Source organism: Solea senegalensis, linkage group LG13 (assembly GCF_019176455.1).
Source record: "Solea senegalensis isolate Sse05_10M linkage group LG13, IFAPA_SoseM_1, whole genome shotgun sequence".
Classification (NCBI taxonomy): Eukaryota; Metazoa; Chordata; class Actinopteri; order Pleuronectiformes; family Soleidae; genus Solea; species Solea senegalensis.
The window spans coordinates 286,607-311,489 of NC_058033.1; the positions used below are offsets into that span (position 1 = coordinate 286,607).

Sequence of the window (24,883 nt, forward strand, 5' to 3'; positions counted from 1 at the left end):
TATGTGTATTCATGTGTTTAATTAAAGAGATTTAAAAAACTGTATATTTCCAGTTCAACTGGATAAGGTTTAAAAACGCAGGAAAATATCAAGATAAAAACCAAACAGAATATTATATATATATATATATATATATATATATATATATATATATATATATATATATATATACATACATACACATAAAAAGAGAATACAATATGTTATGACCACTTCTACGGTTATTACAGATACAGATAATCAGTGCAAACTAGATGTACAGATATTGTTATGATCCCCTTAAAACATTATTAGCCTACTCAAAACATGCATTATACTCCAGTGTTTTAATTTAATTTGTAAAAAGGACAGCTGTTAGTTTAGTCTGCACCTTAAATTCATTTTGAAACAATAAATCTCTGTATATACACCTTAATGTGGGATGGTGTAATGCATCCACACTCCAACCAACTGCTGAATGTTCTTTGCTTCTATATCATTATGTATCTATGAAAATGTAGCCCCCAGGCATATTGCAATTGTAACACCTCATAATTCATTTAATAATTGCTTAATATTGTTTGTGCGATGTTCTTACCTTGGGTTAGGGTTAGGGTTAGGTATGGATTTGCCAATGGAGGGTGTGAGGGTTGATGATTTTAAATGAACTTAGCTTTGTGTATTCAAAGTGAATGACTGAATACCTAGTTACATGACCCAGATAACCAATAACCTTTGTTACAAGAGAAAACAGTAGACACAAAACAAACCTTCAAATGACTTTTTATTTATTGTATTTAAGTGTTTTTAGTGTTTTAGCTCGCACAAAGAAAACAAGAACAACCTTTTTCCACAATTTAAACTTGACCAATAAAATGGTGGATTTTTCTTTTTTTTTTCTTAAAATTCCTGCTATTTGTATTCACAGTACGCCACATACCCTCTTTTGTCCATTATCTCTTCACAGTAGAGCCACATATCTTTGATGTGGTAAAACAAAAACTTAAAAGGCTCCAGAATCAATTCTTTGTCCTCATTTGGATCCAGACAGACAGACAGACAACTTTATTGATCCCTTTGGGAGGTTCCCTCGGGGAAATTAACATGGTTTTAACCAAAAACCATGGAAATTAACCATGGATCCATGGTGTCATCAAACAGCTTTGCCATTTCCTGCGCAGCCTCCTCAGTTTGTGTGCTGTTCATGTTTAAAATCTCAGGCATCTCCACTCTGGCTGCAAACAAGTGTTTAATAGCCTGCACCCATTCTGCTGCTTTTTTGCAGTGATGCACCACTTGGACCACTGCACTGGTCTAAAGAAAAAAAAGATCTGAACATGATCTGGTCAAACATACCATTTCAGAAACGGCCTTGGAACATGAACATGGGTAAAGAACCAAAAAGTTGTGTGTGTGACCTACAATTACAGATAACATTTCACCTTGTGTGAGAAATCCTGACAATATGACAATGTTAGTCACATAAAATACTGAAGATTTGTTTTTGATCATTTGATGGATAGTGGGAAACTTTAGAGCAAAAGAAAAGCAAAGGTGCTAAAGTCATCACAATTAGAAATGAAGTGATGTGGACTGCGAGTGGTAGCATGTTCATCTTGTGCTTTTTATATTCATTTCTAAAGATTAATTTCTATGGAGCTACTTGTCACAATTAATTATCTCTACTTACGGATAACAGGAAATGTCCTGCTTTCCAAATAGGAATGACAATGGCATCTCTCATGTGGACATGATTCTAAGGGAAAAAAGAAAATGAGTAAAAATGTTCAAAGTAAAAACGTTTTAGATTGATTAAGTTCATTAGATCTTCTTTTTATGATTTTATTTTCTTATCTTCAGACATAGAAAAAGTTAGGAGATGTTTTGTTACCTTGCTTGGCAGTTTCGACTAGAAGATGTAAAAAAACATCTCTTAAGTTTTTCTATGTCTGAAGATAAGAAAATAATGTACACAATGTAAAAATGTTTTTACAGAGTAGGAAAATGGTACATTTAAGTGAGCACTATTGATATGATAACAACGCTAAAAACTACCCAAAAGTCCAAAACCCGATTCTTTCAAATTAATATAACTTATATATAGTGTGCAAAATAACGTTCTCGTGAATAAAGACTGTTTCTGTTTCTTTGTATGACGCAAAGTTGTTGTCACTTGACTTTTACTCACCTCGTCGTCTCCACACTTCACTCTGGGAACAAAAAATATGTGCTTCCGGTATGCTCACTTTTATTTTGAAAGGCTTGGAATCAACTTCCGGTCCGGACAGTGCAGGTCTGCAACGAAAGGTCCTGACAGTGCAGGTCTGCAACGAAAGGTCCTGACAGTGCAGGTCTGCAGCCAGACTGTCTTGGATTACCCAACCCGTTTCACCTGTGTCTTGTTCATCACAGCTGTTTGTTGTCTCCCTAATTCCTCAATGTTTATAACCGCTCCCCTCTTCCTTTGTCTGGTGAGTTTGTCTTCATCCGTCTCTAGTTTGTGACTTACTTTTTGAGCTTGCCATGTAATCTTTTGAAATTTATTCCTCTGGATTTTGCATGTTTGTGCTTCACCCGTTGTCTTTTGGATTTATGCCTGTGGATTGTTTGCATGTGAGTGCTTCAGTGAAAACTACTAAAGTCTTTTTTCCTGTTCTAGTCTGCTTCCGGTGACACTATGGATCTCACGCCGGTGGCATTGTCGCTCAATTGAGGATCCCACTGTTTTTACATCTGTTTTTGTACACCGAGGAAAATAAAGGTTTTTTTTACCATGTACCGCATCTGGGTCCAGCCCTGTTTGTGACAGAAACAAGGCATCTCTCAGAAGAAAATCTCCAGGCATGAGGCATGAGAGCTTCCAGAAAAAAAAAGAGATGGGGACCCACAAGTAACAGAAAGAGACATTATTCAAAAGCAGCTGAAAATCCCAGCGAACACTGTCAGGAACATCTCCTTCTATCGGGGGCATCTCTTGGGAGGGAAGCAGCAGGATGGTTAGCATGTCCAATTGTGGCCAAATTCAAACATTTTAAACAGCCAGAGTTAGTGAAAAGCCAGTATAGGGAGCTCTGAAGAACAGACTTCAGTGCTTCCCAAAAAGATCCTGGAGCGACCAAGGAGGCTGTTCCCTCTGAAAAACACATTTATTGATGGCAGATCCCGGGCAGTAATCGCAGTGGACAAACTGAATGTCATCAGCTAGCTATACCGGGACAAAGAGGGCCCCTGGCATTACTGAACCAAAATAATAACAATTACTTTACCATGTTCCGTATTTGTTGCAAGGATGATAAGCCTTCCACAACAGCTTTTGGGAGGGGTGAGATAATTTTCTACTCCCAGACTTATGAGCTTCTGTACAGCAGGACTTGTTCTCACTTTGGGGTCTTAAATTGGACAAGAATGAACATTCCATGTCCAACAGCTGGATGGGGTCTGTGTACCATTTGTTCTTTTTAATTTCAATTAAGAACGAAAAACAATAAAATGGGAAAACAGCTTGTTCTTTAATTATTCCATTTAAGTGTCAAACAATAAAACAGATTTCAACCTCTATTTCCAATATTTAATTCAAGGTTTATTTCAAATATACAGCAATCAAAAAACAGTCTTTGTGTCCATTTTAACTTTGATATTTTATTTTCTCTGATTTCTGTGCCCCGGAAGTTATGCAGCTATGTTGCCTAGCGCGTATTTTTAAGTTTCTGGTGGGTCAGTGTGTATCAGTGGATGTTGTTCTCCCATGGCTGCCATCGAGATCCATACGTCAAAGAGTTGTTTGGTGCAAGCAAGACACACGCGGAAAAACACACTGAAGTAAAATGGAATTAAGATGTGCTCAAAAATGAGTATTCGAAGATTTTGTGAGAAACACAAAGGATTGGTTACTGATGAAGAGTTGGAAAGAGCTGTAATGGGTTCGATATGTGAGGTATGTATCATTCACGTCAAATCTGTCTGGCTATGAAGTAGACCTAGGCCCAGATCGACGAAGGCAGTGTTGGGGAGTAACAAATTACATGTCGTGACGTTACGTAATTTATTACAACATTTACATAATTTTAATCCGTTACATTACTGGAAGAAAATGTGTAATTAAATTACAGTTGCTTTTGGAAATTTCCATGATTACAATTTTAGTTGTAAAAATGACTTCATGGACACGTTACGCAAAATCTTGATGTGACCGTGATGTGGCACCTGGTAGAGAGGCGGCCAGGTCACTGGTCAGTCTACGACAGGCGGATGCCTCCGTACAGTACATTAATACTGTGACAAAAGGGGTTTGAGAGAGTCAGTGCTTGGATTCATACCTTCATTACTGTTAAATTGGGATATCTTTGATATAATAGTCAATTACAGTGATTGTTTAAACTGATTTTAAAGGCATAGATTGGTTGTCTTTTCCCTGTTTTCAGGGTGGTGCCCCGATCTTAAATTAATATTTAGAATTTAAATCTTTTTTCAAAATTTTTAATTAAAAAAATTATTAAAATCATTTTTTTATATATATTTGTTTTTATCAATCAAATTATTGCCACTATTGTTAATCCCCAACAATGTGGATGGTACAAAACAGAACACAACCAACCACCGGCTGGCTGTACCCCATTCACCAGCCCCACTTGTTTGGCTTCTAAATGTACTGCCCGGGGTCCTCCAGAACCCTGGCCTCCAGCTGTCATGGACCACACCAGGACGTGCCCAGAGGAAAAGGGAAATCGTGGTGCAGCTTATAAAACAGCCATAACAAAAAATATACAAAGTGTCAATGAGCAATGGATTTCCCATGCCCACTGCCTCCTCCCCTCGGAAGGCTTCGGCCTTTTTCAGGGAGGGCAAGACAAGCCCCTGACACTACTGTGCTTTCTTGCGCATGCGCAGTGTTGCGCGGGTGCAGTGCTCATCGTGCACCACAAGATGTCCCCACAAATCTGTTGTCAGGGACTCTAGTAATGATGGGCAGACAAGCAGTGTGCATCTCCTCTCTCCTTCTGGGGAGGATGTTACATGCTCAGCCATGGCAGCTCCATCCGTGCAGGGGGGAGGCACCTGGAGTGGCGGGCACTGTGGGCTTGGCCCCTGAGCGGCACAATCTGACAACTGTGGGACTCCCACTGGGTGTGATTGCTAGTGTTAAAAACGCAGGAAGCTCCTCCACTCAGTCCTTATATGGCTGTAAGTGGAGGATGTTCAAACTGGATGACCGAGCCAGGAAAAGATTGATCAGGGAAGCTATCAAGACCTTGAAGGACTTAAGTCTTAATGGCAGAGGTTGGTCAATCTGTGCATGTGACAACAATGTTCTACATAATGCTGGTCTGTATGGCAGAGTTATGAAACGTACATATAGGTCGTATGCAGGAATTACGAGCTATGTCTACATTTTCAAAACCAGCGCCCATAGCGGTTGTATACATGACAGCAACCTGGTACCTTGGAAGTGGTATCTAGTAGCTTCGCTGAGGTTGCCCTTGGCAGTCCGCTCAGTAGCGAGAGCACCGTGCCCAAGTGTGGTCGACAAGGGTTTGACTCCCTAAGTATACCACCTTTTTAATATTTTTTTCTTTTTTGCCCTAACCTCAGTAACACTTGTGCATATTCGAGTTGAAAAATACTGCACAAGTGTAGTAAAAACATACCTTTAGGTCATATTCAGGGGCTGGAAAAAATGACCCATAGTTACGTTTCAGTTGGAGGACTTGTTGGTATGGCAGGGTAGCAAGAAAGAAGCCTCTTCTGAAAAAATGTCACACTGTCAAAATGTCAAAATGTCATTTATAGTATGCCAAAAAACATATTGAAGATTCTGATGCCATGTGGCAAAAGGTTATATGGATCAGATGAGACCGAAATGTTACTTTTTGGGGTGAACTCCAAGCGCTAGGTTTGGCGGAAACACACCATACCTACAGTGAAGCATGGTGGTGGCAGCATTATGTTGTGGGATTGTTTCTCTTCAGCAGGGACTTGGCAATTGGTCAAGATTATGATTACGCACTGTAAAACGAAAAAAAGTGGCTTTCAAAATGGTATAATGACTTTCTATAGGCAATGTATGTAAATAAACTCAAGATCTCAATGACATCTTGCTACACCTCCAAGTGAAAATTACCATCACCACCACTGGCTAATGACACTGCTGTGGGGTTCATTAATTATCTTCCAAACTCCATCTTCAGCCAATGTGTTAATTTCCCAGTCTAGCGCCACACTCCCCTACAGAGCCATGATCAAAACCCTACTTTTCCTCAGACACGTTGAAAAGCCAATTCAGCGGCAGATTTTTTTATAAAGACACGACAGGAGGCTTGGACTCCGTCATCATGGCCCATGATGGCCCATATAAAGGCTTATCTCAGAGTGCCGCCCTCACTGTCCACTCAACAGAAGTACACCTGCTGGGTCCTCTTCATGGCAACACATTTTTCTGTGAAAAACTTCTTTTGAACTTGTTTGATGCCACAAAACTGACCAGGGCCAACAACGCCTTTTGTTTCCTAAGTGCCGCTGGCTCAGATTTCTGAGTCAAAATATTGGGAGCCTCTCTGTTTGTCAAAAAACTCTTCCCAGCCATGCATCTGGGTCAAACAGCCATCCTGCTGAAAGGCAATGCCCTCTACCTCCTCTTACGAGTCAACTTGAAACGTATTTCCAGTAAATTCCAGGATATGTAGCCAGGAGAAACTGTTTCTGGGCGTCATGCCTAAATATGTTGTTTTGGTGATGGTGCATCATGAGGCCTTCACGGGAAGAAGAGACCTGTCACCCTTCAATTTTATCCACAATGGTCTTTAAGCCAGTTTGACCAGGGGATTTCACTCAAGGAGTTTTACAAAATGTTCAGTGCCACGGGGTGATATCTCAAAGATTAACCTCTTAGACCGTCAAGAGTTTCAAAACGGTTTCACCTTATTTGTGTTGTTGCATGTGGCCATGACATCACTCACTCACTCAGACATTCCTTCAATCACTGTGCTGTGCCTAAACCTCCATGTCTTTCCTTCCTTATCAAGCTGGCTCACTCAGGCTGACACACCTGCAGCAGATCTGAATCGCTACCACCCAATTACCAGCCTGCTATACTGTCATATCCAGAAAGTTGTGTTAAGTTATGTTTAGTTTTGCCTTCTATTTGTTTTGTGACTTCCTGTTTTATTTTGACATCTCTCTTTCCTCTTGTTTCAGATAACTTGCCCTTCCCCTGTAGTTTTCCCGCCAGTCTGATTATCTTCCCCGCCCTGATTGTTTCCACCTGTTCCCCATTTACTTTGAGTTACATATAGCCTGTGCTTCCCTCTGCCCTGCGTCAGTTCGTCTTGTCTGTCATGCCAGAGAACCCACGCCAATCCATGCCACGTCAATTGTTTGTAAGGTTTTTGCTTTTCTTAGTTGCTACTTTGTTTTGTCCCTTTTTGAGCCATCAGAGTTTTTTCCTCGTGAAGAGTGATTTTGATTTGGCACCTTGCCCAAACCTTTTGTCTCCTCCCAGTGAGTGATTATAATTTGTTACTTTTGCCTTTTGCTTATCTAGTGATTCCTCGATAGAGTGATTTTCTGTTGATACTTTTCCTCCTTTTGAGAGTGATTTTTATTTGTTACTTTGTCCAATAAATTGGAATATTTTTGGAAGTTGTCTCTGAGTCGTGCTATTGGGTTCAAGTCCTTGTTCGGTTGTGACATTACGAACTGACCAGCATGAACCCAGCCGACTCAGAACAACTGACAGCGGCCGTTCGCTCCCAGAACACCCGCCTGACTCAGCAGGAGGAGCACATGGCCTCTCTGCACAGTGGTGTGAAGGGGATGGCTAAAAGTCAGGAGGAGTTCAAAGCCTCTATGACAGCCCAAGTTAACCTCCTGGCAAACCAAGTACATCAAGTCCTTGCTCATCTCACAAGGGATCCCTCTCCCTCAGACACCATGACCACACCATCTCCGGCGGATACCAGAGCTTCATTGATCTCAGCTCCCCATGCCACGACTCTTCGCCTTTCCCCCCCAGAAAAGTTTTCTGGTGAGTCAGGAGGATGTCGGGCGTTTATTGTGGACTGTGATATGCATTATGAACACTTGCCCTCAGCCTTTCCTACGGAACGATCGAAGGTGGCATTCATGATCTCCCACCTCACCGGGAGGGCGAGGGCATGGGCTACGGCTGAATGGTCTCGGGATTCAATGATCTGCGGATCCCTCAAGGAGTTTAAACAGGCTCTGCGGAAGGCTTTCGATCCCCTCTCATCCGACCGAGAGAAAGCATGTGAGTTGAGCAACATCAAACAAAATAGAGACTCTGTTTGTGACTATGCTATCCGCTTTCGCACCCTAGCCACGGATAGCGGATGGAATGCCACGGCCCTGTATGATGTTTTTCTCAAGGGACTTTCAGATCAAATTCAAGACTTGTTAGTGCCCCTAGATTTGCCTTCTGATCTAGACTCCGTAATGACTCTGGCCATAAGAACAGACAACCGCTTACAGGAGCTACAACGAAGCCGAATGGCCTCTGCAGCTGGTCGTCATCAGGGTTGCGCTGCTGTCACTACACCCAGTTGGCGGAGCTCCTCACGTGCTCCATCACCCATTACCCGGAGGGAGAGGCCATCCGAGGAGGTGGAGGAGCCCATGCAGTTGGGGCGAACCAAACTGTCCACAGAGGAGCGCCGTCGTCGCCTGCAGGAAGGCAGGTGCTTCTATTGCGGACAGCAAGGGCATCTGCTAGCAGCGTGTCCGGCAAAAGGCACAGGCTCACCAGTCGACAGGGGGGTACTGGGGAGACGTTTCTCCTCCACGGAATTCCCTCCTCGAGCTTTAACCCAGACTAAGGTGAGGCATCACAACACCACACTTAGTTTGGAGACTCTCATTGACTCGGGGGCTGATGAAAGTCTCATGGACTGGGATTTTGCCATGAGACTCAAGCTAAAAACAGAACAATTATCTCAGCCTATAGAGGCCAGCGCTCTTGATGGCAGTCTGATTTTTCGAGTGACGCACAAGACTGAACTGCTCACAGTTATCATTGATAACCACTATGAACTTATGCAATTTCATTTATATAACTCTGCCCAGTATCCTCTCATTTTGGGTTTTCCCTGGCTGAAGAAACATAACCCGCACATTGACTGGAGTACTGGGAGGGTCTTGAACTGGGCAGAAGAATGTAAAACCAAGTGTTTAAAGTCTTGTCATAATGTGAAAACTAGTGATAACATTGCCTCTGTTCATGTCACAGACTCTGAAACTCCTGACCTGACTTCAGTCCCAAGATGTTACCACGAGTTGAGTGAGGTATTTAGTAAAAAGAAGGCAACCTCCCTTCCTCCCCACAGGCCTTATGATTGCCCCATTGATTTGATCCCGGGGTCCCCTATTCCTAAGGGTAGACTATATTCCATCTCTGGCCCCGAAAAGAAGGCTATGACCGAGTATATTGAGTCCTCGTTAAAGGCTGGTCTTATCCGCCCCTCTTCATCTCCAGCGGGGGCAGGGTTCTTTTTTGTGGGAAAGAAAGATGGGACACTTCGACCATGTATAGACTATGCACCACTTAATGACATAACTGTTAAGAATCGGTACCCTCTGCCACTAATGTCATCAGCTTTTGATCAGCTTCAGCAAGCTAAGGTTTTCACTAAATTAGACCTCAGAAACGCCTATCATCTGGTTAGGATCAGAGAGGGGGATGAATGGAAAACAGGCTTTAACACTCCTAGTGGTCATTACGAGTACCTAGTCATGCCGTTTGGGTTGACCAATGCTCCTGCTGTCTTCCAAGCAATGATCAACGATGTACTGAGAGACTTCCTGAACCACTTTGTGTTCGTGTATTTAGATGACATATTGATCTTCTCCCCAGATTTAGACTCTCATGTGCATCATGTACGGCAGGTTCTCCAGCGACTGCTGGAGAACCAATTATATGTCAAGACAGAAAAGAGCGAATTCCATGCCGACACTGTATCTTTTCTTGGCTTTATCATAGCCCCTGGAAAGGTGCAAATGGATCCGGCTAAAGTTAGCGCTGTGGCTCAGTGGCCAACACCTGATAGCCGCAAAAAGGTTCAACAATTCTTAGGATTTGCTAACTTTTACAGGAGGTTTATCCGAAACTTCAGTGCCATAGCTGCACCTCTACATGCACTTACCTCTCCTCAGTCTCCCTTTTTGTGGTCCCCTCAAGCTGAGGAGGCCTTCCAGCAGCTCAAAGTGCGATTCACTACTGCCCCCATTCTCACAGTTCCTGATCCCAGCCGGCAGTTTGTGGTGGAGGTGGATGCCTCCAATAATGGAGTGGGGGCAGTACTCTCCCAGCACTCTGAGAAGGACAACAAGCTTCATCCCTGCGCCTTCCTGTCTCATAAACTCTCGCCGGCAGAGAGAAACTACGATGTTGGGAACCGTGAGTTATTAGCAGTGAAAAAAGCTTTGGAAGAGTGGAGACATTGGTTAGAGGGCGCACAGCACCCATTCATTGTATGGACAGATCATAAGAATCTGGAATATATTCGCAAAGCAAAGAGACTGAACTCTCGCCAAGCCAGATGGACATTTTTTTTTAACAGATTTAACTTTGTTTTGTCTTATAGGCCGGGGTCCCAGAACACCAAGCCCGATGCCTTGTCCCGTCTGTTTGACCCCGAGCCTACTGCCAAGGAACCGGAGCCCATCCTACCACTGAACCGTGTGGTAGGAGCGGTGAGTTGGCAGATAGAATCTCAGGTGAAGCAGGCTAATGGTGAGAATCCGACACCTAGTGGTTGTCCGGAGAATCGCTTGTTTGTCCCTGTTGTTATGCGTCCACAGGTGATCCATTGGGCTCACACCGGACTGCTCACCTGCCATCCAGGAGTTAAGAGGACCATGTACGTCATTTCCCAGAGGTTTTGGTGGCCCTCCATGGAGAGGGAGGTTCGGGAGTATGTGGAGGCGTGTTCCATCTGTGCCCGCAACAAGACCTCCTCCAGAGCGCAGATGGGGTTGCTGCAGCCACTCCCTGTTCCCACTCGTCCATGGGCTGAGATCTCACTCGACTTCGTCACGGGGCTCCCGGTCTCTGAAGGAAACACCACTGTGCTCAGTGGCAGACAGGTTTTCTAAAATGACTCATTTCATAGCATTACCCAAGCTTCCATCTGCCAAAAGAACGGCAGAGATTATGATGACTCAAGTATTTCGTATTCATGGTTTTCCCAAAGACATTGTTTCAGACCGGGGGCCCCAGTTCATATCCAGGTTCTGGAAAGAGTTCTGCAAGCTCATCGGAGCCAACGTCAGCCTCACCTCTGGTTATCACCCAGAAGCCAACGGCCAGACGGAACGTCTCAACCAGGAGTTAGAGACCTGTCTTCGATGCCTGGTGTCGCAGAATCCGGCTTCCTGGAGCAAGAAGCTGGTGTGGGTGGAATATGCCCACAACTCTCTTTTCACCTCGGCAACTGGCATGTCTCCTTTCCAGTGCGTCTTCGGCTACCAGCCCCCTGTCTTCTCCGAGACAGAAAAGGAGATCATCGTCCCGTCGGCCCATGCCATGGTCCGGCGATGCCACCGCATCTGGGCAGCCGCCCGTAAGGCACTCCTACGCAGTGTGGACCGCATGAAGAGGGCTGCTGATCGGAGGCGCCTACCTACTCCTGTATACAAGCCTGGCCAGAAGGTCTGGCTCTCTACGCGGGATTTGCCTCTCCAAGTCGCCTCCAGGAAGTTGGCTCCACGGTTCGTGGGGCCTTTCCCAGTGTCCAAGGTCATCGGCCCTTCCGCTGTCCGTCTGCGTTTACCCCGGTCCATGAGAGTCCACGTCAGCCGGGTGAAACCGGTTAAGGAAAGCCTCATGGTGCCCGCAGCTACACCCCCTCCACCTCCCCAGATGGTCGACGGCGGCCCTGTCTACTCAGTCAAGGCTCTGCTGGCTGTGCGCAACAGGGGCCGGGGCAGGCAGTTCCTGGTGGATTGGGTGGGCTACGGTCCAGAGGAACGATCATGGGTTCCTGCTAGCTTTATTGTGGATCCTGACCTCATCACAGACTTTTACAGACGCCACCCTCAGTTATCTGGGCCGTCAGGTGCCGTCCCTAGAGGGGGGGGTACTGTCATATCCAGAAAGTTGTGTTAAGTTATGTTTAGTTTTGCCTTCTATTTGTTTTGTGACTTCCTGTTTTATTTTGACATCTCTCTTTCCTCTTGTTTCAGATAACTTGCCCTTCCCCTGTAGTTTTCCCGCCAGTCTGATTATCTTCCCCGCCCTGATTGTTTCCACCTGTTCCCCATTTACTTTGAGTTACATATAGCCTGTGCTTCCCTCTGCCCTGCGTCAGTTCGTCTTGTCTGTCATGCCAGAGAACCCACGCCAATCCATGCCACGTCAATTGTTTGTAAGGTTTTTGCTTTTCTTAGTTGCTACTTTGTTTTGTCCCTTTTTGAGCCATCAGAGTTTTTTCCTCGTGAAGAGTGATTTTGATTTGGCACCTTGCCCAAACCTTTTGTCTCCTCCCAGTGAGTGATTATAATTTGTTACTTTTGCCTTTTGCTTATCTAGTGATTCCTCGATAGAGTGATTTTCTGTTGATACTTTTCCTCCTTTTGAGAGTGATTTTTATTTGTTACTTTGTCCAATAAATTGGAATATTTTTGGAAGTTGTCTCTGAGTCGTGCTATTGGGTTCAAGTCCTTGTTCGGTTGTGACATATACAAGCCAGCAAGTTCAGTTGTTTAGGAGACTCACACCCAGCAATACCTTAGTCCCACATTATGTTTTTGTAACTTTTCCTTTTCGTAATCTTTGATTTAGTTGTTGTTTTATTTTGGCCTGGACATGGCCGGCAGTCCTATTTTTTTGCTTAGTTTTAGATCATAATTTGGTTTTGTCAGGCAGGGAGGGGGGACAGCTTCGATGGTCCCTATGGGGGTGGCCTGGTCTGAGTTTGGCCGACATCTCCAGGTCTCTTTTGGTTTGCTGACCTCTTTACTTGTAAGTAAGGTTTTCTTAAAGAATGTTCATTTACTTGTGGGAAAAGTTGGTTAATAAAACCTGTTAAACGTTCTACTTTCTGGTGTCTTTCTTTTATGTTGAGGTCTCCAATTTGAGCCACTGATTGATTTATTTAATTGTTTGGAGGCCGTAACAGTGTTTAATCTCAACCCCGGAGAAGACAGTGAGTCCTTGTGTCCTGTGTCCAATGGCAGCTTAAGACTTGATAAGATTCAGTAATGAAAAATGACCTTAAAGATTTTGACTTAAAATATTGCCGCTGCATCAGAGCTCAAAAATATCAGTGGGGAACCTTCAGGACCTTCTACGCCCCAACATTCATTCTGGACCAAAAAATATGAGCATTAAAAAATACATATGCAGTATATATCTACTTTTCCTTTTGGCTGCTCCCTTCAGGGGTCGCCACAGCGAATCAACCTCCTCCATCTCACCCTGTTCTCTGTATCCCCCTCTCTCACACCAATTAACTTCATGTCCTCTTTCACTACATCCTTAAACATTCTCTTTGGTCTTTCTCTAGACCTCCTACCTGGCAGTTCCAATCCCAGCATCCTTCTACCAATATACTCACTATACCTCCTCTGTACATGACCAAACCATCTCATTCTGTGAGTAATACTGTACAGAATGCAATCATGAGTAAATGCATATATATATATTCAAAAAATCTATGTGATTTAAGAAAGACAAATTGTATTCACGCAGAAGATGGAAGCAGGTGAGTTCTGGAGATATAGTGATGATCGTTGATGACTCTACAACATTTCTATGTGTTGTTAATCTTCAAGAAGCTTGAATACATGTAAATAGAAATGTAACTTGGATGTGCGGCGAGTGGAAATGAATGCGCAAACCTTTCACATAACTTTCTCTTGCCTTCGTGATTGATCAATTACAACAGTACCTACAAGTCAAGCCAGTTGAAACCTACTTACAGCTAACCACTATTCAGTGGCTTTGGAATCAAGAGTACTTTCACCACTACACTGGGATTGCATGATATTTAGGGTCAATATTATTTATGTATTTTGATTTTGATTAAAGAGTTAATCAAAAATAATTCTGAATAACAACTTAGAATCCCAGATAATGGAAGTAACAGCAGGTAACATTGTGCATAAAACCATCTGGCTATTAAATACTAGGTCTACAATGATCATAGTAGCTATTGACACGGTTAAAATTGTTGATTGACAAATGACAAATAATAATAATAATTGACAAATATAATTTGCTTCTTGTATATTGTGCTTGTTTTTCAGTTTTTTTTCAAGAAGATACAGGCCTCAAAAGCATTTTTGATAGAATTGAAGAGGCGGTCCTGGCAGCCCAGGGACTGCAAGAAGTGTCCACTACAATGAAGAAGCTGATGGAGTTTGCAAATTCCAACTGCAGGACAACACTGTCCCTGACTGAGGCCAAAGCAGCAGCTGTTAGAAATGCCTTTGCCTGTATTATCTGCAAAAGTAATTTTTTTAAAAATACTGTTTTGTTTAAAAACCTGTATTACCCATAATTCAGAAGTTGTTAAAAAAAGCATACACTTTGCAATGTCTTTTTTAGCAGTGAATGACAATTGCTTAGAGTAAAGTATGGAAAATCCCAGGTCAGGTGTTCTAACAACCACACATGTGGATACAGTAAATAAACAGATGGTACCTTAGACAAAATTTTGTCTACTTAACACAGATATAAGTGCAACTAATTAATTCTTTCCATGAGGAACATAGACCAAATATAGCAATTCAATTCATTTAAATACTGTTTTCTGATTTAAATTGACAGGTCCAGTGGTTGAGCCAATGGTGTCATCGTGCTGCCAAAGCCTTGTTGATTGTAGGAGTTGCATTGAAGGCAGAGAAGGCAGAGAAATTCTGCCTTTTGTCCACAGTGTCGAGCTAATGATTTTGGTGACAACATTCAAAGACTACACGGACTCTCTGATGCATTGGCTGCATTACTCTGTGAGTAATACTGTACAGAATGCAATCATGAGTAAATGCATAGTATTACTGTTATTTGTGTTGTCTACAGTTTAAGCAAAGTCTTTAATGTACATACTTTTAGTTGTTGTTTTTTTCCAATGCTGTGAAAGCTGAAATACAATCTTAGATTTGCACTATATTATGTTGTATATTTTCTTAAATTGTTTGCACTTGGAAACTCTTGAAATGATATTGTACACTTAGTTGGCTATTCACAATAGTGTAGTTTTGCCGCTTTGTGTTCTATTTCTCCTTGAACAACATGCTGGGTCTACAGGCAAAGCACTCTTTCATGTGTCTAGTTTTATAAGGTCTTTTTCTTTTTCATATCCATATTTCAATGATGTGAAAGCTAAGTTACCATCTCAAATTTGCACTATTTTATGTTATGTATTTTTCAGAAATTTAAAGCTAACATATTTTTAATTAAGCATAAGAAGTCTGCCCTTCTGGCAATACTGGTGCAATACTAAAAAAGTTCAATACAACAGAGTTTAAAGCAAATATTTATTTGTCTAATTATTCAACTGACAAGTTGGGGGCACAGTGGCAGCTACATACAATTTCTAAATGAATCTGGATTCCTTGTTTTTTTTTTGTTTTTTTTTTTAAGAGCAGGGTTATCTAGGGTGCCCTCTTGCAACATACAGTAAAAAGTGTGACAATTAAGAGGGTATCAATAGAGACTGTATGGAGACTGATAAAGTAAAGAAAAAATACACTGAGACCGATCCATAGGCTGAGCCATAGTTGACAAACTTGTACAACAGATACAACAAGGCATCTTGGAAAGGTGAATAGTCATTGTTTACCACATGATTAAAAAGAAGAGAAATGTCAGGGTAGTTCTCTGCAAAGTCTTGTTCTGCATGACATCTATCCTCCTGAGATGAAAATGGGTCAGTTCCAAAAACTGACACCCAAGTCAGAGAGGATCCAAATTCTTGCTTATACATGTTTGCCACAACAGAGGCATCAGGCAGCAGCTCTTCAGAGATTTTAGCTGGACAGCCACCTGCAGTTCATTGGATATCTGGACACATCATTTTACTGTGGTGCACGCACATTCACTCTCTCACAACCTTGTCTCTTTCTCTCCCTAGTTGCATGCAATAATAGCATTATTATTGTGCTATAATTAAAAAGTCAATACCATTGACTGTATAAACTTGTAACTTGATACAGTTGTTTTGTTTCTGCTCCTGGTCTCTCTCTCTCTCTTCTGTCTCTACCTCATCTCCCTCTTGTCCTTTCTCTCCCCCCTTTCTGTCCCCCATTTTCCTTTCACCCCAACTGGTCACGGCAGATGACCGCACATCTCTGAGCCTGGTTCTGTCAGAGATTTCTTCCTGTTAAGAGGAAGTTTTTTCTCTCCACTGATGCCTAGTGCTTGGGAAAGAATTGGGGGCTGATCAGACCCCAGCTTTTGTCCAGATGGCTCAACTACCATGCCACCATGACTCTCCTCTTTTAAGCCATAGCCATCTTGAGGCCCTCTCTGCTGCTCCAGTGGTACTGCGGATGGCTTTCCTCTTTCTCACTCCCTTGATGCCTAAAATACTGAAGGCTCTGGCCAGGGTTTTTAGACAACTGGCAAACCTTCTGGCAGAAAGCCATGACAATCCAAAGTTGAGACCAGGACACAGAGTTGCAGTCTTTCATGGTTCTCTGTGCTTCTTTTCGAGCAGTCACCAATTAAAAACCACATATAGACTGTGTCTGCCCCTCAACCTACTAAAGTAAAAACTAAAGTAAATAAAGTAAATAAACCAATAACAAACAGAAGAGGAGTTAGACATTCTAATGTAATAAATACAGTAACAATAAAATACAGTCAAATAATACCACTTTTAAATGTGGACTATTAAATATAAGATCCTCAAAATCTGTTATAATAAATGATTTAATTTCTGACTATTGTATTGATTTATTCTGCGTAACTGAAACTTGGTTACAAGATTACGTTAGTCTAAATGAGTCAACTCCACCCACTCATGCTAATACCCATATTCCTAGTAGCTCAGGCCGAGGAGGAGGAGTAGCAGCCATTTTTAATACTAGATTATTAATCAATCCCAAACCCAAACCAGGATATTCATCGTTTGAAAGCCTTATTCTTAATCTATCTCATCCTAGTTGTAAATCACAGAAACCAATTATGATAGTCACAGTTTATCGTCCACCTGCACTTTATTCAGAGTTCCTATCAGAGTTCTCTGAGTTTTTATCTGAGTTAGTGCTTAAAACAGATCAAATCATAATTGTAGGGGATTTCAACATCCATGTAGATGTTGACTGTGATAGTCTTAGCTGCGCATTTAACTCGCTGTTGGAATAAATAGGTTTTATTCAACACGTTAATAAACCAACTCATTGCCTTAATCACACCCTCGACCTTGTTTTAACTTATGGTATTGATATTGATAACTTAAACATAGTTCCTCAAAAACCTCTCCTTACTGATCATTATTTACTCACATTTAATTGTACAATAATGAACTACAATAACATAAATAAGAAATACTGTCTGATGATAATAATATTAATACATTCAAAGAGACAGTGCAACCTTTATTTAACTCGGTGCCATATGTCAGTACATCTAAAGGTACCTTTTGTGATTTTACTCCCGCCCTCATAGATAACCTTGTTAATAGTACAGCAGCCTCACTGCGTACTACATTAGATTGTGTTGCCCCTCTGAAAAAGAAAGTAGTGAATCAGATGATACGAGCACCGTGGTTTAACTCCAATACTCGTGCTCTTAAACAGACGTTACATAGATTAGAAAGAAAATGAGGTTCCAATAACCTAGAGGAATTTTAAATAGCCTGGAAAGATGGTTTTGTAGCTTACAAAAAAGCCCTAAGCAAAAAGTTGCCTATTATTCTTCTTTAATTGAAGAAAATAAGAATAATCACAGATTTCTTTTCAGCACTGTAGCCAGGCTGACACAGAGCCACAGCTCCACTGAACCATCTATTCCTTTAACACTGAGCAGTGATGACTTTATGAACTTTGTTGTGAATAAAATAACATCAATTAGAGAAAAAAATGATCATCCCCTTCATCATATTGGGACTGACTCATCTTTTAGCACAAGAGCTTTAGAAGCACCAGGTGCACAGTTAGACAGTTTCTCCCCTATAGATCTCCCTGAGTTAACATCATTAGTTTCATCATCTAAGCCATCAACCTGTCAGTTAGATCCTATCCCCACCAAAGTGTTTAAAGATGTGTTTCCTTTAAATAACAGGAAACACAAATTAATCTATCCTCATTAACTGGATATGTGCCGCAAACGTTTCAAGTAGCAGTTATTAAACCCCTTCTAAGAAAAGCGACCCTTGACCCAGATATTTAAGCTAATTACCGACCTATATATAATCTTCCCTTTGTCTCTAAAATCTTAGAAAAGGCAGTTGCTAATCAATGATGTGAATATTTGTGCATTAATGGCGTTTTTGAAGATTTTCAGTCAAGTTTCAGATTAAACCATAGCACAGAAACAGCACTAGTTAAAGTTAGTAATGATCTTCTCTTGGCCTCAGATAATGGTCCAGTCTCTTTCCTTGTCCTGTTAGATCTTAGTTCTGCATTTGACACCATTGATCATAATATTCTACTGCAGAGATTGGAGCAGACTCTTGGTATCACAGGTGCTGCCCTCTGCTGGTTTAAATCATACTTATCTGATAGATTCCAGTTTGTTAGCACAACATACACTTTCATTGTTATGCAGATGACACACAGCTATATTTATCGATGAGGCCGGATGAAATAAATCAGGTTGTTCAACTCCAGGAATGTCTCAGACACATTAAGTCCTGGATGACCTGTAACTTTCTACTTTTAAACTTTTATACTCGGCCCTAAACACCTCAGAGAAAAACTTTCTGATCACATTGTCACTTTAGATGACATCATCATGGCTTCCAGTTCCACTGTGAGGAACCTTGGAGTTACTTTTGACCAGGAAATGTCTTTTGATTCACGCATAAAACTCATTTCCAGAACAGCCTTCTTCCACCTGCGGAACATTCTGAAAATTAGAAACATTCTGTCTTTACAGGATGCTGAAAAACTAGTTCATGCTTTTGTTACATCTAGATTAGATTACTGTAACTCCTTATTATCAGGATGTTCCAACAAGTCTGTTAGAACCCTTCAGTTCATTCAAAATGCTGCAGCACGAGTTCTGACAGGAACTAGAAAGAGAGACCATATAACTCCAGTGTTAGCTTCTCTACACTGGCTCCCCGTACAATTTAGAATTCAATTTAAAATCCTCCTCCTCATGTACAAAGCACTTAATGGTCAGGCCCCTTCATACCTGAAAGACCTAGTCTTACCTTATCACCCTAATAGAAAAATACAGGTTTACTTGTTTACTTATTCTGGTTCCCAGAGTCTGTAAGAGCAGAATGGGAGGCAGAGCCTTCAGTTGCCAGGCTCCTCTCCTGTGGAACCAGCTTCCAATGACAGTTCGGGTAAGGGTTACCCGAACTTACCTAACCCTAAGGGTAAGAGACATTAACTGTGATTTTGAAAGATTCCCTCTCTGTAAGGAGCAGGTGCCAGGGGGGCCTGGTCAGTCAACCACTGCATTACATCTGGAACAGCAAGCAATCCATCCCCTGTTGCATCTAGGAAGTTTCAGAAAGAACATTGTCAGTATAGATTAATGCATTTGCCTTATCCAAGTGCAAGAAAAGATGGTATTATATAATCTTTAATGCAACGAGCAATTAATACATACAATAAACCCACATGGGTTAGGGTTAACAAATAAACAAAAGACCAAATCTCACTCTGAATTGACTTCAAAACTTGTGAGCCCTGATTTAAAGAGGCCATAGCCCGGAAGTGCCAATTAACGCTGTGTTGTTGTGTGTATCTGAGTCACTACCTCATCTACGAAGCCCTAAAAGTCCCCTGCACCTATTATGAGTAATAAAACACTGTAAGCCGTGAGCAGGCAACAAAAGCTTCAGGCAAACCTGTATACAGTATACTGTATATAGTACTGTACATAACTGCAATATACTAATACTTATTTATACTGTAAATACCAAGTCCATACTATTTATATTCTGCTAACCATCTGTAATGTACATTTTACATTTTCTATTTTAACTAATTTTATGTAGTTTAAGTGTTAATGTCTTTTTATATTGTAATTTTCTCTTAGGGTAATGCATGTTTATTATTTATTATCTTTATCTTTACTGTCTTGCTACTGTAACAATGTAAATTTCCCCACTGCAGGACAAATAAAGGACTAACATATCTAAATGACTAATACGACTTCTTGAATCTATTTAATGTGTTTCTGTACTTTTCTTACACACTAGTCTCTGTCTCTCTGGAAAGTGCACTTGTGGGAACTGCATATTGGTGCCCACAGAAGTGGAGACACTGAAGGTATTATTTTGCCTACTAGTATTAAATAATTCAGTGTAGTATAAAAAGGACTACTCAATGTTCCTAAGTTACTTTAGATTATGTTTTTCTTTTTAAAATGCAATTTGCCTATATTTTGAATTAAATTATGACATTACATCAATCCACCATAACATAGCAAAATTGTTATCCTCTTGATTCAATGTTTTAACTAATTACTTTATGCTATTACTGTAACAGTATTGCTCTGCCCCCTCTTAGGTTATTAGAAGAATGAATGCGCTTCCAGACACACCAAATTGCATGATCCACTATCCAGGACTGCTAGGTCTGCAGTGTGTATGGGTTCAAGCAGTTGCCTAACTGCTTGAACCCATACAGACTGCAGAGCATAAACAACATCTACCGTGCAGACTATGGGCCATTGCGGGGCATAACACCAGCCTCATCAGATCATCCACATAGCCTTTGAAATATAACCATGACATTACATTCAAGCAGTATTTTTTAGTTTATACTTTAAAGTTTGAATTCAAACTTTATTTTTATTCTACACTAGCTGTTAATACTTAGGATTTGTCAGTATTTGTACAAAGTTTTGTTCTATAAACTTTATTAGTGACTTACTGTATGTGGGGTCTGTTTTGACTGGCTTTGCAGTGGCCTCTCCCCTCTTTGACTTCGGATACAGGACTTTCTAGACTGGTTCACCTACACAGGTTATGATGCCCAAAGTTACTGTCAAATACTGTTACAGAGTTCATTACCTGCATAACATTCTTGGGAGTGATGCGCAGGACCAAGTTGTGGAAGGATTCCAGTGTTGAAGTCTGGTAGTGGTGGCTCAGTTTCTCCATGTCTTTCAGGACCCTCTTGTTAGTCAGGATCTTTTTGACCTTGTGCAGTGCAACTGAACCTTGAGTAACAAAAAGTATTTATGAAAGAGAAATCTTTTACTGTGATTGTTAGGTATCGTAACTGTTTTTTTATACAGCTCATACTATTTTATTTGAAAGAAAAACAGTATCAGTTATCACCTTGTATTTATAATATCCATTTCATTTCAATTACATCTGGGGTTTTTTCCTCACCAGGTTTGATCCACTTGCCACAGTGATTAAAACGACCCTAGTATGGAAAATAGTAGAGGATAAAACACTATTATGGATCATGCAAAAAAAAAGGCTTTCTCCTTCATTAGCTCTCTTGAATCTGTACCAATTTTACTACAAATTCTTCCCTACTCCAAGATAATACAAGTCTTTATCTTTACCTGCATATCTTGGGTGTCTCAAGATATACAGGCAAATACACACACACTTCGCACAACGCTGCAATCAGCTCTTAGCCTGAATAATGCTGTGTTTAGAGGTGTGAGAGAGAGACGTACATGCAAATGAAGCACGGGCGAACATGCTTACACGCAACTCGTTTAGCGATTAGCCTGTAGCTTGGATAACGTTTTCCAAGAAAAACCCGCCCTGGGAGAGGAAGGGCCTCCACACAGGAGGCTTATGACGCAAGGCAGTGAAAGCCAGAGGGATGCTGCAAGACCGACTCCACTTCTGACACCCAAGACAATGATTAGGATAGGTACATGGAATGTTAGAACAATGTACGAAACAGGGAGGACATCACAGGTAGCGAACAAAATGAGGATCTACAACATCGCTCTACTAGGGCTGAGTGAAACAAATAGTTACAGGCAGGACAGCTTAGGCTAGCAACAGGAGAGATGTTACTCGGGACACACAGAGGAGGGAGCACATCACTCAGAGGAAGTCGCTCTGATGTTGGCATGGGAAACACAGCAGGCACTCATCAGCTGGGAACCCGTCAGCTCACGTATCATCTCTGCCACATCACTTCTTTGTTTGCCACAAAGAAAAGCAGCATCAACTTTAGGGTCATACAGTGCTATGCTCCCACAAATGATGCGGAGGAAGAGAAGAAAGATGCCTTCTACCAGCAACTACAAACCTAAGCTGGACAAGAGTAGAAACAAAGACATCACGGTACTTATGGGGGATCTCAATGCCAAGATAGGGTCGGATAACACAGGCCATGAGGAGGTAATGTGAACACAAGGGCTAGGTAAGATGAACAAGAATGGGGAAAGGTTTACAGACCTGTGCGCACTCAACCAGTTAGTGATAGGAAGCAGCACCTTCATGCACAAGCAAATCCACAAAGCCACTTGGAGATCTCCCGACTGTATCACTGAAAACCAGATCGACCACATATGCATCAGCCAGAAGTTCCGACGTCTGTGGAGTGATGTAAGGGTGATGAGGGGGGCAGATGTGTCAACAGACCACCACCTTCTTGAGATGGCAGCTCGACTAAGGCTGAAGAACCACCCCAATATCACCAATCCCTGTAAAAGATTTAATGAAGGCCTGCTCAAGAATAAAGCCATCCAGACATCATTCAAATTCATCTCTCCAACAGGTTTCAACCACTACAGGAACTCTTTAAGGAGGAGGACACAGATATTGAGGACCAGTGGCAACAGACCAAGAAGGGGTGGCTTGACACGTGTGAAGAGGTCTTGGGCAAGAATAAACCACAGCACAAAGAGTGGATCTCCTTCAGCACCCTGCAGAAGCTGGAAGCAAGGAAACAAAAGAAAGCTTCAGCAAGTGGATAAACTTCAGTGAGCTGCTTAACCGACCTGTCCCAGAAGCACCTCCAGACATCCCCTGCAGAATCACAGCTACCTATCAACACAGGAAAACCTACAAAGGTAGAGATTAAGAAGGCCATCATGTCTCATAGGGATGGGAAGTCAGCAGTACCAGACGACATACCAGCAGAGGCCCTCAAAGCAGACATAGTAAGCTCGGTCAACAAGCTGCACAGCCTGTTCAATAAGATTTTGGAAGAGGAGCAGGTTCCCTCTGAGTGAAGAGGGTATACTTAAATTAGTGCAAAAGATGGGAGTACAGTACTGTGTTATGCCCCAGTCTAGGGGACCTAGGACATAACATGATAAGGCCTCATCTTCCCCAAGTCCCAAGTGACCACAAACGATTTTTAGCGTCATATTCGAAAAAATAATTATTTATTTACGAAGGTATGGTAAAAGACAACAAAATGGATGAACTAAGATCTAGGCTTCAGGGTGGACAAACAAAAAGGGTCCCTGTCTAGAAAACAATAAACTTTACCTAAAACAAACCAAATAACAGGAACTTACCTCCCTAACTAAATAAACAGGCGAAAACGCTGTAACAAAAAGTCCACCCCTACTACTGACACAACAACTAAACTATACAAAAACACTAAACTACTGTCGAAGTGTGGCCGGTTGGGAGAAGAGGAGGATGAGGACTTGAGTGTCGCCATCTGCCATGCTGCTCTTTTGCCCGACCCCCCCCCCGTCGTCCACCATCTTGGCTCCTTATGTACCAGGTGGTAATCAAGTGCAGCCAATCCAGCGGCAGGGCCCAGAACCAGTCCACCAATCCTGGCACGGCTAGGACACACAGCAATTTTCCTAGGAGATTGACAGAAAAAAACACAGGGCACACACACAAAGCACACACACAGCACTTTGACTGAAACATAACGATGACAGTCGTAACAATTGAATTGAAGTCAATAACCTCCTGGTTATTATCAATTATTATTAATTAGTGATTGCTAATTTTAGCATTAGTGATAGCCGGCTACAGGCTAAGTTACACGCATTCGCTCGACAGAACAAGCACCCAAAGACAGTTTTACGGTTTGTACATAATACTTCTGCTTCAGGTAACTCAGCACATATTGTTGGCACCACTCCTTCCTTCAGGTGAAGTTTGGTGCTGTGTCCTGCCTTATATTGCCCAAAGTGTGTGTAGCAAACATTAGACATTAAGCTGTTTTTGGATCTTTTTGTTGAAATAAAGACAAAAATATTTTGAGATAATCATCCATCCATCTTCTACTGCTTTATCCTTGACATGAGGGTCGCGGGGGGTGCTGTGCCAATCTCAGCTGACATAGGGTGATAGGTGGGGTACACCCTGGACAGTTGTTCATGTGAATATAAGAAAACATATATTTGGTTTGGTATACCAAATACCAAACCAAATACATGACAATGTCTCAGAGAGACTTTCTTTTTGTGTTGGGGGTTTAGATCTGAAAATGTTGGTTAACTAATGTGCTACAAGTAATGTGATGGGGAAAACGTGTGGGAAAAACTGAAAGCTGAAAAGATAAAGTGTCACTCACACATACCAAGAGAATATAAAAACTTGTATTCATATTCATCCATTCCGGCATTGCCAGTCAAAGGGGCATTCAAATGTGAAATCACAATTGGTCATAAGACTGAATATGCAGAGCTTATTGTTATTAAAGTAATGGTGAACCACTACTGGGGAAAAAGACAGCCATGACGCAAGTTCGACTCCACCCCTGACTGAACTCAATTCCATTGTAAGTTGCTTTGGATAAAAGCGTCCGCTAAATGCCATGTAATGTAATGTAAAAAAAATAAATAAACCCAAGCCACTCAGACGTAATTCATACA

The 24,883-nt window shown here is 41.8% G+C and overlaps 1 long non-coding RNA gene across 3 annotated transcripts; it reads right to left on the reverse strand.

Annotated features, from left to right (window-relative positions):
* Positions 1–19,418: 19,418 nt before the first annotated feature.
* On the reverse strand, positions 19,419–23,705 carry LOC122780002. 3 transcript variants are annotated; one of them, XR_006361639.1, is made up of 4 exons: positions 22,491–23,705; positions 21,399–21,489; positions 20,989–21,277; positions 19,419–19,604 (listed from the first exon to the last, which is right to left on the reverse strand). It is a non-coding gene; the product is annotated as an uncharacterized LOC122780002 (long non-coding RNA). The 3 variants fall into 3 exon arrangements; XR_006361640.1 differs by having other exon boundaries at positions 21,129–21,277; positions 21,399–23,705; XR_006361638.1 differs by having other exon boundaries at positions 21,399–23,705.
* Between the last annotated feature and the right edge of the window lie 1,178 nt (positions 23,706–24,883).